This window comes from Onychomys torridus, chromosome 17 (assembly GCF_903995425.1).
Source record: "Onychomys torridus chromosome 17, mOncTor1.1, whole genome shotgun sequence".
NCBI classification, from domain to species: Eukaryota; Metazoa; Chordata; class Mammalia; order Rodentia; family Cricetidae; genus Onychomys; species Onychomys torridus.
Window position 1 is genome coordinate 26066510 of NC_050459.1, and position 17207 is coordinate 26083716.

At 40.0% G+C, this 17207-nt stretch overlaps 1 protein-coding gene across 13 annotated transcripts in view; it reads right to left on the minus strand.

Moving 5' to 3' along the window:
- Window positions 1–17207, minus strand: part of Nrg1 (neuregulin 1) — a 1059481-nt gene that overhangs the window by 60285 nt on the left and 981989 nt on the right. The gene's annotated exons all lie outside the window — the stretch shown is intronic.

Below are 17207 nucleotides of genomic sequence, written 5' to 3' on the forward strand. Positions count from 1 at the left end.
GGTAGACCAGTATCAGGTACATTTGTACTTTTAGGTCTGTGTCCATCTAGCAAGTTCTTTGCCAATTTGTTATTATTATTGAAAAGCCTGTCCTTGGACAGAGAGGGAAAGGTAAAGATAAAAGAAGTACAAAACAAATGAAAACTGGCTAAGTAATCTTACGACACACATTTCTTGATACTTGAATGCTGCTGCAAACAATCACCATCAATACACTGTGCTCAGCCAGGCAGTGGTGGTGCACACCTTTAATCCCAGCACTCGGGAGGCAGAGCCAGGTAGATCTCTGTGAGTTCGAGGCCAGCCTGGGATACGGAGTGAGTTCCAGGAAAGGTGCAAAGCTACACAGAGAAACCTGTCTTGAAAAAAAACAAAACCAAAACCAAAACCAAAAATACACTGACTGAAAGCTGACATCTCCCAACTGAACATCCCAACACAGCTGTTCCATGCTGCTGTGGCTTCACTTAACTGTTTAGGCCCCTGTACGATTTTATGTACAGCCCTGAGGCACATGGGAACACCAACATGGCTCGCAGGCACAGAAGCACGCATATTTTTTTTTAACGTTTATTTTTTTAAATTTATTATGTACACAGAAGAGTATGCCAGATCTCATTACAGATGGTTGTGAGCCACCATGTGGGGGCTGGGAATTGAACTCAGGACCTCTGGAAGAGTAGTCGGTGCTCTTAACTTCTGAGGCATCTCTCTAGCCCGAAGCACACATTTCTCCACAAGACTAGAGAGCACTAAATGAGAGCGTCATCCTGGAGCCACTGTTTAGGATGGAGGCAGCTTCTGATCAAGGCCTGATGGCAACCCCCTGAGCACGCTCTCCTCAACACTCATTTGTAATTGATTCCGTTTTCCCTGAAGTCATGATAAAGAACTCCTAACACTACAGAAGAAAGCTAATTGAAAGATTTCTCTGGTTTGGATATTTGTTATGAGAGTCAAGTCTCAAAGACAAGAGAGATGCTAGACTGGAGAGAAAGCCGGAGTGAAGGAGTGGTCCTGATGAGCAGAGGAATGAAGCTGCTAGTGTGGTGATCCACTATTTGGGGACAGAATGTCAAGGGAACGTCATTCCTGATTTGGTGTTCACTTTCAGTCTCCAGACTTTCAAATGTCTGTGGCAGAGTTCCAACTCACATGAGTCCTTAAACCCTTCACATTTTTCTTGTCCTTCTTTCATTCAGTGAACAGGTACTAGACAATTAGGCTGCAATAAGTATGTCACATAAAGATGTAGCATAGAAAACATACAAATGAGGTAGAAAGGGAAAACTGATCAATAACTTCAATTTTTCCCTACTTTTGTCAAGTTTAGCAAAAGCAGGCCATCTTTTAGTTGAAAACATTTACTTTAGTTGACAGGTTTACCTACTTCAAAACAGTTTTTAATATTATAAATGGAAAAATGACAAGTTTAGTAAAATGTGAAACCTTTGAAAAAGGCTGAATTACTCACATTGAAAGGCAAAAAAAAATAATGTGTATAAATTGTTGACTAATGTACTACCTTATATCTTTGTGTACCTGTATGCCCTGTGTCATCATTGTGCTAAAATGATATTTACATGTTTACAAAAGTGAAAATCAGCTAATGGCTAGCAAAGCAGCATTCCTGGTATTCTAGGCTCTAAATTAAATACATATTTTGAGGCCCACAGTTATAACATATGTAAAGTGAAATCATTCAAAAATCTTGAAAGGTAAGGAGGTACAAGTTCATACAAGTCCAAATGTAGATTTTTTTTCCTAAAAAGATAACACATTTGATCTATCTCACAATGAACATCTGAGAGCACGTGTGTGCTTACACAATGGAGGCAGTACTTATGACTCTTGGTGATGAGACTTTGAAAGCCAGGGTACATTCATGACACTAACAGGTACCTGACTTCAGCTGAAAAGTTTCTTCAAGGGGAACAGGATGGAACAGATTTGAAGATGTAGATATCTAAACAAGCAAGGGGCTAGGTGATACAGAAGTGGGTGGGCTGGATCCGCATTTGCAGAAGGGAGACCTGGGTTAAAGCTCCAGAGAAAGACAGGGACTTAGCCTCTGCCAGCAAGTGAATGTGGGTCCCTTATGGAATGGAATAGGTTAAGAAAGCACACAAAGAAATTAGAAAATGACAGTTTTTGAGGTCCATGGGGTAAGGACTGAAAAGACTGATAAGAGAATGCACATGGGTATGTTAGCATAGCTCTTGCTCACCTTAAAATGTGCAGTGTCTTCATTTATAAAAAACAATGTTTATCTGGCATAATAGATTACATATTCCCTTTGTGTTATGCATTATTTTCACTAATTATCAAATAGCTTATTAAGCCCCTCAGTTGACAGCAATAAAGTTTAGCTCAATTCTTTTGGTTCATGCACAGAATTAACTCAACATACCAATTATATTAATGAAGGTGACTTAGAATAATGATTTTTCTTATTTGTGGTTAAAAAAATATAAGTACTTTTTGAATAAATAAAAACTGACAGTGCCGGGCAGTCGTGGTGCACACCTTTAATCCTAGTACTTGGGAGGCAGAGGCAGGCGGATCTTTGTGAGTTCGAGGCCAGCCTGGGCTACAGAGTGAATTCCAGAAGAGGCGCAAAGCTACATAGAGAAACCCTGTCTCGCAAAACCAAACTGACAGGTCAGCTAAAGGTGATTAAATTCTACGTATAATTGCATATACAATTCATCTGACAGTTTTTACACTATTGGGAACATAATTATATTTTATGAGATTTTTCTTGGATATTGCCTTGATAAGGTTTTCTGGTATGTCAGCTGAGGGTTGGGTAAGAACATTCACATCAGCCCTTTACTTAGTTTCACTTGCAATGTCGCCAAACTCATTTCGCTACTTAAATGACATTAAAGTGTTCTGTGATTCACTGCTTTACTAGAAATGAAATACATTCTGATAAATTATATGTAGCAATATATGTACATATATATATATATATATATATATATATATATATATATATATATATATTCAATTGCCTTAAATTCATTTATTTTGTTTAAGCAAACAACATTAAAGTCAGTCCTTATATCTACTACAAAAATAACAAGAATAATGTGCGACAGGAAATGGAAAGTGACTGCCAATGGGTATTAAAGTTGTTGTGGGGGTTGTATAAATGTTCTAGATTCGTGAAGCTGGCATGGTCTGCATAATTTTGGGGATATCTTAAAATATGTAGCAAATTGCTATGTTAAGTAATTCTTATAACAATCAAAAGTTTAAAATTACTTGGGACAGGTAAGTATATGCATACAAGTATTTGGTTAATTAATTTTTTCTTTGTTAACCAAACCCATATATTCTTTTAATTAGAACATTGTGTGTGTGTGTGTGTGTGTGTGTGTGTGTGTGTGTGTGTGTGTGAGAGAGAGAGAGAGAGAGAGAGAGAGAGAGAGAGAGAGAGAGAGAGATGGTGCACATGGCTGGCCATCAGAAGACAACTTTGTGGAGTTAGCTCTCTCCTTCCACCTTTATGTGGATTCTGGGAATGGATCTCAGGTCTACAGGCTTGTGTGGCAAGGTCTTTGATCTGATAAGCCATCTCAAGGCCTCCCATTTCCTCCTATATTCCTGAGTAATGATGTACATAGAAAAACTTTAGAGAAATATGAGCCGTGAGTAATTCATCTCCCTAAGAAGGGAGCTGGTGGCAATGAAAACAAGCAGCCTCACCGATCTCATGAAACCCTTCTCCACAATACATCTATATGTGACTATGTTCAGAGATGGTCAACACAACTGGACAACTGTCACTATTCCATGAAAGGATCTGATTCCAGCAGGGAAACAGATTCCATTCCCTCCAACTGCATTAATCACTAAGTCAGGCAAGCTGTTTAACTAATTAGCATCTGGGCCTGAGAACTACATTCATTTACTGATTCGATTTTTGTGCCACTGCAGGCAAACTGAACCCCTCAATCACTGTCAGCGACAGACTAGGAGGAAGTAGACAGGTTTCATTTTTAATGATTACTTAATTAAAGTTATACTTGTATGGTAGTTTTATGCATGGAAAATTGCCCATACATAGTTCCAAACTAATTTAACACAGAACAAATACAAATCAGATGATGTACAAATACAATACAAACTCCCAGGCAGCACACAGAGTATGCATATCACTCCTAAAAGCAGAATATCTATAGGTCAGCTTTAGATTCTAAGTATCAATAAAGACAATTGTGGAATTCCTTCTAAGAAGGATTCTGCTTTATCTGTGAGTGGAGAATGTATATAATAAATTTCCTTATGGACGTCTCTTTGAAGAGGGGGACCAGACTCAGTGTTTCTAGAAGTCACTCCTGACCTAAAACTCCACTATTATATGAAAAAAATTCAAACCCAGTTAACTTTATGGGGAATTATCATCTCATGTCTATGATGTATATGATTCCAAAATTACTGAGATCATAAATCTCACACACTGAGATTTGTGAGCTTTGTGGCCTGGAGTAGGCCTGGAGAACTGGAGCTACTTTCCTGTACTAGACCTTTGGGTCTCTATGTTGCCATTCTCTGTCCCTAAGAATTCTCACTATGTGGCTCTTACTGATGGTTACAGTCTGTAATCTCAAATTTCCCTTCACTGCCATCAAAGACAGGTATAACTGCTGCTACAGTACTTACTACCTTAGTGCTGAGTGTATGTCTTCAGATGCCCTTGCGGCACATCATAAACAGCAAGCAGTCCCTTAATAGTTAGATGATTGTATCTGCCCTCAAAACTCTGTTGCATTGACTTTATCTACAGCGGGATCACTAATGGATACTTGGTAATGTTTTGCTCTCACAACTCCCCTTTGCCAGCTGTTTCTTGGCTGTTACATAGAAAAGCAATTTCATTCCCTGTGCTTCTCTTATGTGTTTCCTTATTGGAATGGTTGTTACCTCTTCAGCATACTGCTGCCTAACAGACGACGGCTCTATCTTATACAATGCTGCCTAACAGACTGCTCCATTTTCTACAAAGGTATCATCCATCCTTTGGAAATGTGGTTTTCTAATTCTTCATAAGGCGTAATCCTGACACTCTAAAGACTAAAAGAGTCATACTATGCTGATTTATGAAACTGTATCAGCTTCAGCAAGTAGGTCTCTAGGTAACGGCTGTGTCCTTGACTAGTCTGTTACTGTCACAGTCTCTAGCACATGCATGCATACAGTGGATATAGGTCACTTCCACTTCAAAACCTGACTAGCTGCTCTGCACTTTGGAGGGTTCTCTTCTTCATGATGTGTCTATTCTGGAGGACTGTATCAGCTGACCCTGAGGATGGCTCAGTAGCACCACACAGAAAGAATGCTTTGCTCAACTTAGAGATCAAAATACAGAATGAAGAGGTGAGTGCTTGGGACAAAGTAATCCTATGGTAGACTCTTGCCAAAAAGGAGCAGCACACTTTGAATAGAAAGATAGAAACAATTTTATAACATGACCAGAGTTTCTCTGAACTGTCCACACATCTCTAAGAAGTGTCTGCTTAAAGGATTGCTGATGACTGTACCAGGTAAGTCAAAGTTCATGACGTGCTCCAAAACGGTCTCCTCTGGGTGACTTAGAGATCCTTCAGCAGAATGGGATGACTTGCGGTCAGCCCTCACAACAGCATCTCCAGATTTCTCAATAAACTTCTCTGAAGACCCTGTTCTCTCAGTTTTCACGCTTAATGTAAAATACACTTTGTTCTGCAGATGAACTGAACTGCAGGCAGCTTCTACTAGTCCTACAGCTTACATGACTCAGATCGAGCCATCGACATTCAGCACATGACCTGGACATACAAAGGAATGCTGAAGGTAGACTACATAGCATTTTTAAGGTTCTTGAAAAGAAACAATGAGGCTTTATTTCCATTTTCAATCAACTCATGCCAAAAATCGAGACAAGTGTAGGCAAAGGCATCAAGATTTAGTTGGGTCTGATGGTGCACACTCATATTCCTTGTTACTTAAATGAGGCAGAAGGCTAACAAGTTCAAGGCCTGTCTAAGCAACTTAGTGAAATGCTGCCTTAAAAATAAAAAGTAAAAAAGAGGTCTGGGGGTGTAGCTCAGTGCTAACGTGCCTAGCATAATCAAAGTTCTAGATTCAACCGCAGGACCACAAAGGAAAAGAGTAGCAAAAATTTATGATGACTACTTAGGAGGACTATTATTTAGTATCCAGGACTCTTATTTTATCTCTAATACAGAGGAGCCTGGGAAATTGAGGAGGGCAAAGATATAGTTCTCAGCAAAGATGGAGTTTTCATTTAAGGAGTGCTATGTAAATTTCTCCTACTTAACACCCTAAGGTAATTAAAGAACTTTGAAAGTGAAGGGGATCATAACATTTTTTCAATATGATCCAGCTCTGGGGAAACCTCTGAGACAACAGTGGTCTTTTCACTCTTGTGTTTCTAAGAATGTTGATTTTGATTAGAATATTTTCCTTTTCATTGCAGCTCAAGCACATGCAAACCTTCCCTAAACACAAAAGAAAGTAGAAAGTCATCTTTACGTCCACCTGGGGTGTGTTGAAGGGGAGAGAGAATAGAAATGGAGAACTGGCAACTTCTCCTGGAAGGGAGGCTGATGCATTCTTCTGAGTCAAAATCACCTAATTTTGTGGTCACATCCATTGACTAGTCAGTCTGAATTTTTAAGCTTCCAGACGCTGGACCAAAACACTGGAATTCCTTGGCTCTGCTCTTGGTCTATTCAAGGTCATTTGATAATATCCTTATTTGGAGTTAGATTTTGATAATAGAGGTTGCACACAGTCTTGCTTCTGTAAGTCTTGGTTCTCATGTCTAAGTTCCTAATCTTAACAGCTGTCACTTAATGTCCTCCGATTCAAAGAGAGCAGTACACCTACCTGCCCTTGTGACATTTTCAGCATCTGAAAAACCAGTACCAGAGAGTGCTACCCTCCATACACCAACCAACTTCATGCTGGGTTTCAACACTGTACATTGTGTTTTTCACAATTCTGCTTTTAAAATCCTATATATATAAAAGAAACCCCACATTTTACCACTAACAAAATCGCTCCTGATTGCTTCATGAGCTCCCTAATTACTGTAGTTCATCTAATTCTGTGTGTCTTTCCAATGAACAGAGATAAAGATGCACTGTTATTCTATACTCTTGTTTAACAGCCCTTGAGTTCACTTGGTATTTCTACACTAACTCAAATGCTATAATTTCACTGGTCTTTTCCTTTTCTATGATCACTAGCTTCTAAATACCTAATTGCCAGGCACTGTGCCAATCCCCACTCAATGATGGCTGAAAATCAAGAGTGAGGATGCCCTAGGTGAGGTAAATGCTGGGAGAATGAGTCTTAGTTCCAGAAGACTCTAACTGGAAGATTTCTTTCCTTGGTTTTAAGATCTTGATCTTTAAAATGATCTAGAGCTGTCCATCCAAAGCTGCTTCCATTTTGCTGTGACAGAGAATAGGGGCTGTCTTAAGAAACATTAGTACCATGGGCTGTGGATAAATAGATTGTCTCTCACACACATGTTTACACCCACACAATTTGCTGGATTCACAGGATGACTTCCCTTAGACATGACCTAATCTTATTTAGGCTCAAAATCTTGTCAGTGTGGGTCTTCATAGCTGCTTTATACAATGAAAATATGCAATATGAGACAGTAACTCAGACTTTATTATTATTAGTCATGCCCAAAAGAAAATGAGGAACCGGTCTAGAACAATGATGGAATAGGAAAGAAAACACATTATAAGAGTGTTTTTAAAAATTGAAGCACCTCATGAGACTAAATATTAGAAATACCGCAATCTGAAATGTCAGAACAGCTACATACAGAAAACTCTGGAAGAGAAAACACATTTAAATTGGAACACTCATCTATGGGAAAAGAAAAAGTCATAAGAAGTTGGCTAAGTATTACAGTGAACATCTGCAATTTAGGTTTTAAATTATGATAATAATTGATATTAACAAGTGTTAGATACACTTTTGAACATGCATTTTTAAAATGTTGAGGGTTTTTGTTTGTTTGTTTGTTTGTTTGTTTTGCCAGAGCTGAGGACCGAACCCAGGGCCTTGCACTTGCTAGGCAAGTGCTCTACCACTGAGCTAGATCCCCAACACCTAAAATGTTGAGTTTTAACAGGATAGATTCTAGAGGTAAGAAGCAGAGAACCTAGGATCTTAGTAAGAGAGCATGGTCTCCTCTACCTAGAAGGTGCTTGTAAGACAGCAGAGCTGAACCCAAGCCCCCCCCCCCACCCCAAGGAGCTTCCTGGGAAGAAAGGGAAGTCAAGGGCCAATGGGCCAGTGACATCAGGAACACCTCCTAAGAAGGGAGTCCAGGAGGCAAAGAAATTGCTGCTGATTTTCAAAAATATAATCTATGCTGCCCATATCTGTCTTTATGAGTTCACTCAACACAGTTCATGAGCAACAGAACACAGAATGTTCTTACGACAGGAACATCTCTTCCCCAAATCCCACAATGTCCACAAGCTTTGATTTTACTGCCATAAGACAGAAGGAAAGCAAGAAACCTGTCAACCACTTCTTCTCCTAGGGGAACCAAATGCTGCAGTTTCTTAGACCTTGTATATTCTATTTGGTAACTTCTGAAACAAAGATTAACTAAAAAAGAAGGACATGCTGCTTTTGTCTTTTACTCCCAATGCTGGAGACTGCTTGGACAATTTGGGAATGCTGAGTATTTTTAAAAACTGAAAGCATTCACTCTAAAATAAGTGTCCTGCAGAGAAGACAAATTGGGCTGCTTTTAGAGCCATTAAAACAACCATACATTTGCATAATGATGTTTCTTTTTTTAATCTCTTCTAAGATTATGTGTGTATACAAACAGCAACCCTCCCACTCACTTCTCCATGATGGTATCTTTTCCTAGAAAAGTGACTTTTTGGTCATCTACAATCAATCAAGACAGTCCTTAGAACATACAGCTTCTGTCCACTAGGACAATGGGGATTTGCTTTTGTTTAAAATGCTCATGTGTAAGGTGATATCTCCTTCAAGATACCTTATTGGAAATGTTCATGTTGGGTGCAAAGACACCCAAAGAAGAATTCCAAGAGCAGCAATCTTGCAGGAGGCACTATAGGGAAATCACTCTTATCCTGCCTCCTAGGCTGACTATGTACTGAGCAGATTTCCTTCAAAAAGCTACATAGATGATCTTACACTGGGCTGTGACTTCAGATGCATTGATACATGCCACTCATTCTTATACATACACACCCTCTGTTCATTATTTTCCTAGCACTTAACATGATCAGCTGGGCTTGCATATAAAAATATGAATTCAATATAACACATGAATATGCTTGCTTCCTGCCCAACTCTTGACTACAGATGAACTAAATACTGTCCTAGGAAGTATCTATTCTACCATTTTTCCTTCTTTGAGAGGATTTCAGCCTACTAGGTAGGTGTTCCAGGGGTAATTCCCACTTGCAATCCATGAAAGCCAATCTGTGTAGACTGGGTGCCTCCAGACGACGCCAGGCAAAGACCCTCCCTGACAGAAACTCCCTGACCTTCCCTGCTGGACAAATAGCCTTGCCTGAGAGGCTATAGGAAACGGATTCACTCGTGGTCCATTAGGCAACTGGCTAGAATCCAATAAGTTAGAGAACGGCACTATAGAATAAATCTTCATGTCTGCTCCTAGTAGCCAGAGGTGCTAAATTCTAATACTATATCTATGCAAACATGTCATTGTGACCCTGTCCTAAGAAAACAAAGAAAAAAGAAGATTGTATTGGGAATATACTTAAAACATTATGTATATTAGAGCTGAGCTTTGGGGGAGATAATTAAGTTATGGAAATGAAAGAGGAAGACTAGGAGCAGATCTCAGAGTTGATTTCTTTGTTCTGGACAATGGCACTCCTATGTAAGAAGTAGCTATGCAATAAAGCACACTGCCAAGATTAGAGGATTACAATGTGATAAAGTCGATACCATATTCTGGCTTCAAGGAAAAATATATATATTCTATTAACTATCAAGGCATAAAGAAGGCAAGCATTAATATAAACGCTAAAGACAGAGCTGCTGAAGAGCCCCTGTAACTTGGACATGGCTCCCCAGTTAGTGAGGAAGTTATATATCTGTCACACCCACAATTCCCACACCCTAACTGACTTTATGTGACTTTTGCAATATCTTATGACTTTAAAGCTTCCTTTTTCTAAAATGTTAGTTGATGGAGGAAGGATTACCCAACACACACACACACACACACACACACACACACACACACACACACACATGCCACACACTACTCTGCAGACTATCTGGAGGTTGCAACTAGACCTCTCCTTGGATGATTTTCACATTGTATGTTCCTTAACAGTATCTAGTGCCAGTTGGAGAACTGAAGCTCCCTGGGGGATTTCATCAACAGTAGAAATGGGGCCTCAAACCAGGTATGGATTCATCAAGAGAACTTATATGTCACCTCTTCACTTGTCTGAAAATGAGCTTTACAGAAGCTTACAGCTCATACAGGGTGGATAAAACCCCTGGTTTCAATGAGATTTGAAGCATATCCTTCTATATTCCTGGGATAAAGAACAAAAATAAAATCATCTCAAGTTCCGCATTATGAGTATCAAGGCTCTGATAAAGACACCATTTCTGCTCATGGTCTCCGGGGACATCCCAAAAGGAACAAAGGATACTATATTCATCTATCTTCCATCCAGCCCCATGGTGTATGCTTCCAGCAGATCTACAGGTGAGGGTATGGGTTTTCCTGCCTCCTGAAACTTAATGAACTATCATGAGCTCACATCATCAGAACCTATAGGAAACGGAGGCGGTCTACCTTCTCAGGTTAGGTCAATGGTAGGGGCAGCAAACTCTTCCATGGGAATGAGGGCAGAGGGAGCTTTTCTACAGAGATCTTCATTACTGATATGTGTTCATGTTCAACATGTATATCATCTGCTCGTGTCAAACTTATAAGGACAGTGGGCCATCGTGGCTAGAGAAAAGCTATATTGTCACCTGGTACCCAGTGATTTGGGATTTCTTTAAAGTTGCCTCACTGGCTATGAGAGACATAGACCCCAGGTCCAATGGGATTTGGGTTCTTGGTTCCGATAATTACCTCTATAATGGGAAATGTGGTGTAACTGTTTTGAATACAAAACAAGATTTCATTTGGGAAAAAACAAAACAACAACAAACAAGGAAGCAGCTGCATTTTCAAGTTTGAATTCAGGGGACTGGAGAGATGATGGTTCAATGGTTAAGAATTCCTGCTACTCTTCCAGAGTCCTAGAGTCTGGTTTCTAGCACCCACATCAGGTGGTTTACAAATACTTGTAACTTCAGCTCTGGGAGATCCAACATTCTCTTCTGGCCTCTGAAGGTTGTTATACATACATGTCATACATTCACTTAGGAGCACACCAATACATAGAAAATCTATTTTTAGCTGAGCAGTGGTGGTGCATACCTTTAATCCCAGCACATGGGAGGCAGAGCCAGGAGGATCTCTGTGAGTTCAAAGCCAGCCTGGGCTACAGAGTGAGTTCCAGGAAAGGCTCCAAAGCTACATGGAGAAACATGGTCTCAAAAAAAATCGATTTTTAAAGTTAAAATTCAGGAAACACAGGATCTAATTCAGTCATGAGTAGCTAGCTCTACCCATTTCCAAGTTCTTCACATTGAGGGTGCATCATGATTTAGCTCAGGAAGAGCACAAACATCTCAATGGCTTTTCTTACGCCAGTCTTAAAGTCTCACACAGACCCCCAAACCAAATCTCCATCTCACTGCTTCCTCTCATCTATACAAAGTCACAAAGTCACAAAGTCAGACTGCGACACAATCTGGTCTATATAGATTGGACTAGAAGGAAATACAGCTTCTGAAGCTGCGGGATTGAATGTGACTACAGCATTATCATGACATATTGACACCCCATCCATACTGCCATAGGTTCCTATCCATGACAAGCTGTGTTAATGCTATGAACTAGTTACAGCAATAAAGTTAAAACACAGGGGTAACTTTATAAAGTTATTAATTTGTTTACAGTTTACAGTTAAGCCAAAGGTGTCCTTGCTCCAAGATGCACAAGAAGATATAACCATTAAAAAAGAAAGGGAAAAAAACAAACAAACAAACTACTGAACTAGTATTTCTAATTATCATAAAAACTGGGTAACTTTTGTCTGGGCTTACTGTGAGAATCACTGTAAATATTAATAAGTTAACATTTTTACTTTGGATGGAATATAGTACTTTTGGAAATTTTTCCTTTTTTCATTAAAAATTATTTATGCAGATGAAAAAATAAAAAAGAAAGGAATCACAATCTCTCTTCCCCTCCCCTTTTCTCTCCCTCCGTACTGGCACCCCTTGCAGATACCTCTCTACCTACTGCAAAAATATGTAAGGTGAATTCTGTTAGGACCCAAACCCATCAACAAACAAACAAAGAACCAAACAGTAGCGTTTTGATAATTGCCTCAGCTCAGCTTTAGTTCCAGACACAATCTGTCCGTTATCTGTATTATTTGCAAATACGAGGACAGAAAGGCAACTTTTAATTGTGTCACATGTATGAAGAAACAGCACAATAAACAGCCCATGAACCCTTGCCTCTTTTCTTGCTGTATCTCTTACTGCTGCCACAAAACTAGTTCTGTCTGGAAACTGCTGGACACCCAGGTCCACACCACAAGCAGATATTACCAGCATCTGGGAAGCAAAAGATCTTATCAATGGGTTTTTCAAATTCTACTATTTGAGCACAGCAACCCTAACTACGCAAATAATAGGCTCGCTTTTTCTTGGACAGCTACAGTGTTGGCTGCAAGGCTGCTCTTTAGTCCTATCAGCTCCTTTGGGTATTCAGGATACTATCTTGCTTTTCTTGGCTCCAGTTTTCCCTCTTGGAAAACATCTGGGCCACAAGGCACATGTTGTGTTTGAGATTACAGTGTGACGACCCTCGGAGGCTGGCTAGGACCTAGACAATACAAGAGCGAATGCTATGCAAAGTAATTCAACATTTCAAATGCCTCATAGATGAACCAGCAGCAAGCTCAGCTTCCAAGAGAACACTAAAAGCAGGAACAAGAAATTCAGAAATCCAAACTTATCTAACAACACAAAGAACACTTATATTTTCTTTAGTCATTAACATCCTAGAGGGGCAAGGTTTACTTAAATCACAGCTGAAATGCTGTCATTACTATCATACTGAGTCTAACTGGGGTGTGGAAAAGATTGGGAGATGATCAGAGAACCAAAATCTTTACAAATCCGCATTCAGCATTTGTTTACCACTCGCTTATTAACTGTGCACATGCAGCACGAAGGGCCGGCTGGGCAGAAGGCGACAGTAATAAGTGGTGGTAGTGATGGCCAGCAGAACCTTCATCTTCATTTCTAGTCCAATTTAAAACAAAAAACAAAAAAACTGGGGCCAATTCAAAGCTAGCCTTGATGAAAAGTTTGACAAATTCCTGTATCTGGGAATGAAGGAGGTATGGTGCTCCATCCTGTCAAAGATGTGGATACTGGCAACAGAGGCCAATAATGGGGCTGTGTTCCAGGTGGGCTGAGTGGAACAGGTGTGGAAATCACAGGGGGGTTGATACTCCTTATAAATGATAAAGAATCATCCTAGGCCCAAGAGCTTCCAAGCTTCCAAGTACTTTAGCTACTTTGTCCTTTTTTACATACATTAAAAATCTCAGTAGCAGTAGGCCTGCTTGCCATCTCAGGCTTTTTCCTCCATAGGTCCAATGCTAATTGCTATTTTGTTTGTGAGAACTAGGTGCAAAGTTAAAGAAAGCCCACTTCACTTCCCCTCCTACTACAGTTAGGCTAAGTACATGTGTGTCTGTGCTGCACCTGTGCTGCGCACCATGCATGCCCACCCGCCACATAGCTGAGAATAGAAATAAATGCAAGAGAGGGTGGTGTACATGCAGGCAGATGCTTGCTGTGTGGGGACCCTACCAACATGCTTTACAGTGAGTTCATTTCAGCCGCACAACTCTATGAGCTAGGTGCTGTTGGAACCCAACTTCCAAGTAGGAAAACGAAGGCACACAAAGATCAAATTTCTGTGGTCACATGGCTAATACAAAGGCAATTATCAAACTAAGGCACTTCAGAGACATCCTATGTATTTAAGCACGTCACTACCTTGTCTGGGGTGGTTGGAAACAAACAAAAATATGATTTCTGAAAGCAGTGACGCCACCTGTCCCCACAAAGAAGTGGGATAAATTATTTAAAAATTAGGTTTTTCATGCACACATTTTGGAAGTCAATGGTTGAGCACAGCTCACCACAGTCTCAAGGGTCTCATTTGTGAGTAGCACTGCAATACAGTTGTGGGCTATCCTCAATTTAACTATTTCCCCGGTAGTTCACAAGCAGAGCTGGGGTTTATGCCTTCCTATGTTTTCATGATCTTTGTCTAAGGAGCAACAACTGTTCCTGGGTGGATTCTGATTGCCTCCCCAGGCAATCGGAGCTCAGTCCTTGCCTGAGAGGATTACAGCCTCCACTAATGGCTTAGAGAGTCCTGGTTCCCACTGGTAATGGGTCATCCATCTCATTTGACAACTTCCATAATAACCCTTCCTCCTGGAAATGTGTCCAGGTAGGTTCCTGCTCAGTTTTACTAATCCCAAACATGGCTTCCAGTTCCTCCATTGTTTTTCTTTTTTAAGTTTAAAAAAAAAAAATCTCTTTTGGAGCAACTCCATGTGACTTCACATGAAAGCTCTTTGGTAGCTTTTTTTTTTTAAAAAAAAAAATGTTCATAACTCCTTTAGCTAGCGTCTATTTATCCATTTATCCTCCCACCCATCTAGACATCATCAATCTATCATCTATCTACACGATTTCATTCTCAAATATTCCATCTAAAAGGGTCCCAAATGACACCACAATAACCTTGATCCACTCTTAATAAGGTGTTCGTGATTATACACACACATAGATATTTACAAACATAGGTTAAATCTGATGATACATTTGAACTGAATTTTTCACATGAGTGCCTACCACTGAGCCACACTCCCAGTCATAATAATATATTTTAGAATTGACTAATTTCTTTACTGTCAGCCTTGTCTCATCACTGTTTTGGTTGATGATTTCTAATACCTTTCTTATCCTCTTCCTGTAGAGGGATATGCTCTCAAGATAGTTGGATATAGATAATTTTCATGAAGAACACAGATTTGAAAAAGAAAATTATAATCCCAAAGACTCCTAAATCTGGCATCACTGAGGAGCTACCAGCTAAAGAACGCACCATCAATTGGCACACTGCACAGGTTTTCCCATCCTGCTCCTGATCCTGGGCTAATCCAAACCAGTGCCTTCCTTCAGTCTAACTGGCTACACTTCCTGTGCATGGTAGCATCCCTCTGTCACTCACACGGAGAAGCTGGAGGCCGGCCTGACACACAGTCCATCTCCTCCATCACTCCTAACCCCTCCACTTCCCTGACTTGGCTCATTCTAATGAAGGTCAGAAAAATCTCATTCAGCTGTCATTTGGGACAAAATGTTGTTACGTTTGGCTCTCCGCAAGCTTGTCTTTCATGCAGGATCCCTAACAGGATGCAGGAGCCTGCATTTCCTTTTCCTTTCCTCACCTCTGTGTTTAGTTTTCAGAGCCAATTCACTGCTTTGTTTCAATCTCCAGATAGGAGTTGGGTAAGTAATTTGGAATCCTTGCTTTTTTTTTTTTTTTTTTTTTTTTTAAATTGGGGTTTTGGCTTCATAAGGGAAGAAAGGCAAAGGAGTCACATTGGTCATTTGAACCTGCTGGAGCACAGACCAGAAGTACTTCAGGGCCATAGCAACCAAGATGGAATCCCAGCAGCTGGGAGGTACCCCAGTGGCTGTCATGGCTAAAGCAATCACATCTTAAAGTTTTCTGAATTGAAGGCTTCAAAATTACAAAGGGGACTACCTACTAAAAACCTGAAAATGCTGAAATCTGGGTGAAAGTAAGGCCAGGGAAGATTCTAGTTTGAGAGACTACACTCGCCAGCTCAGCTCCTCAGCATCACACTCCATGGAGACTAAATGTCCTTAGCGCCCTTCTCTGCCATCCCTTGTGGAGGAAGCCTTCTTCAAGCACCACTCTGAACTTCGTTGGTGCTGAACTATGCACACCTTTCTCCAGTCTTAGACATTAGCAACCAAAGACATAAATCAAAGAGTTTCAATATCCTTTAGAGACATGTAGTGGTGGTGGCTTTTTCTTCCTGGATTAATCTGCATGTATTCAAGTAGATGTGATTTTTGAATTAATTTTCAAGTCAGTATACAAAGTAATGGATTTCATTAATGCATTTCTCCTCATGTGTCATTATACTTTAAAAAAACATCATTTCTAAGGCTAAAATGATCCTTAGAGATGTAAGTGGTCTATCTATAGCCCACTAGTGAATATACTTGTTTGTATAAGCATTTTTAATGAGAGAGAGGATTATTCCTCATACTAGCAGTAATAATCAGAACTTGCCTGTGGTGGTGAGAGAGGATGGAGACAGTGGGGATGGGGAGAGTGGAGACAGCCATGTAAGAGAAAGATACCAAGTGAGATTAAGACACACTTACAACCCAAGATGCTCAGGCAAGTCTCAACAAGAGAAGAGACTAGCCCGGGTTTTATTCTAATTGAGAATAAATGATTTAAACCAAATGTATAAAAAAAGAATAGATTCAGGCACAATGAAGCTGGGACTCCTGAAGTGTGGGTAAATCAGTTAGAAAGGCAGGCTGATTAGTAGAGTCTTACCCAGCCCTTTCAAATCATTTCTGCTATACGCAATGGTTTGGCTGTTTGTCTCGATGATGAAATAATACAGAATGCTGAAGAATCTATCTATGGTTCCTTATTGTTGCTTAAATTGTGGTGAGGGAGGGGTTGGGGATTTAGCTCAGTGGTAGATTGCTTGCCTAGCAAGCACAAGGCCCTGGGTTTGATCCTCAGCCCAGAAAAAAAAAGAAAAAAGAAAGAAAGAAAAAGAAAGAAAGAAATTGTGGTGAGGGAATTATCCTGTATCATGATGAAATCAAAGTCAGCACTGTGGTTTGTGATATTTCTTCTGTAGTGTGGAGGATGTATCCATGGTAAAATAAGGGTATGGGGACTGTTCTAATTGTTT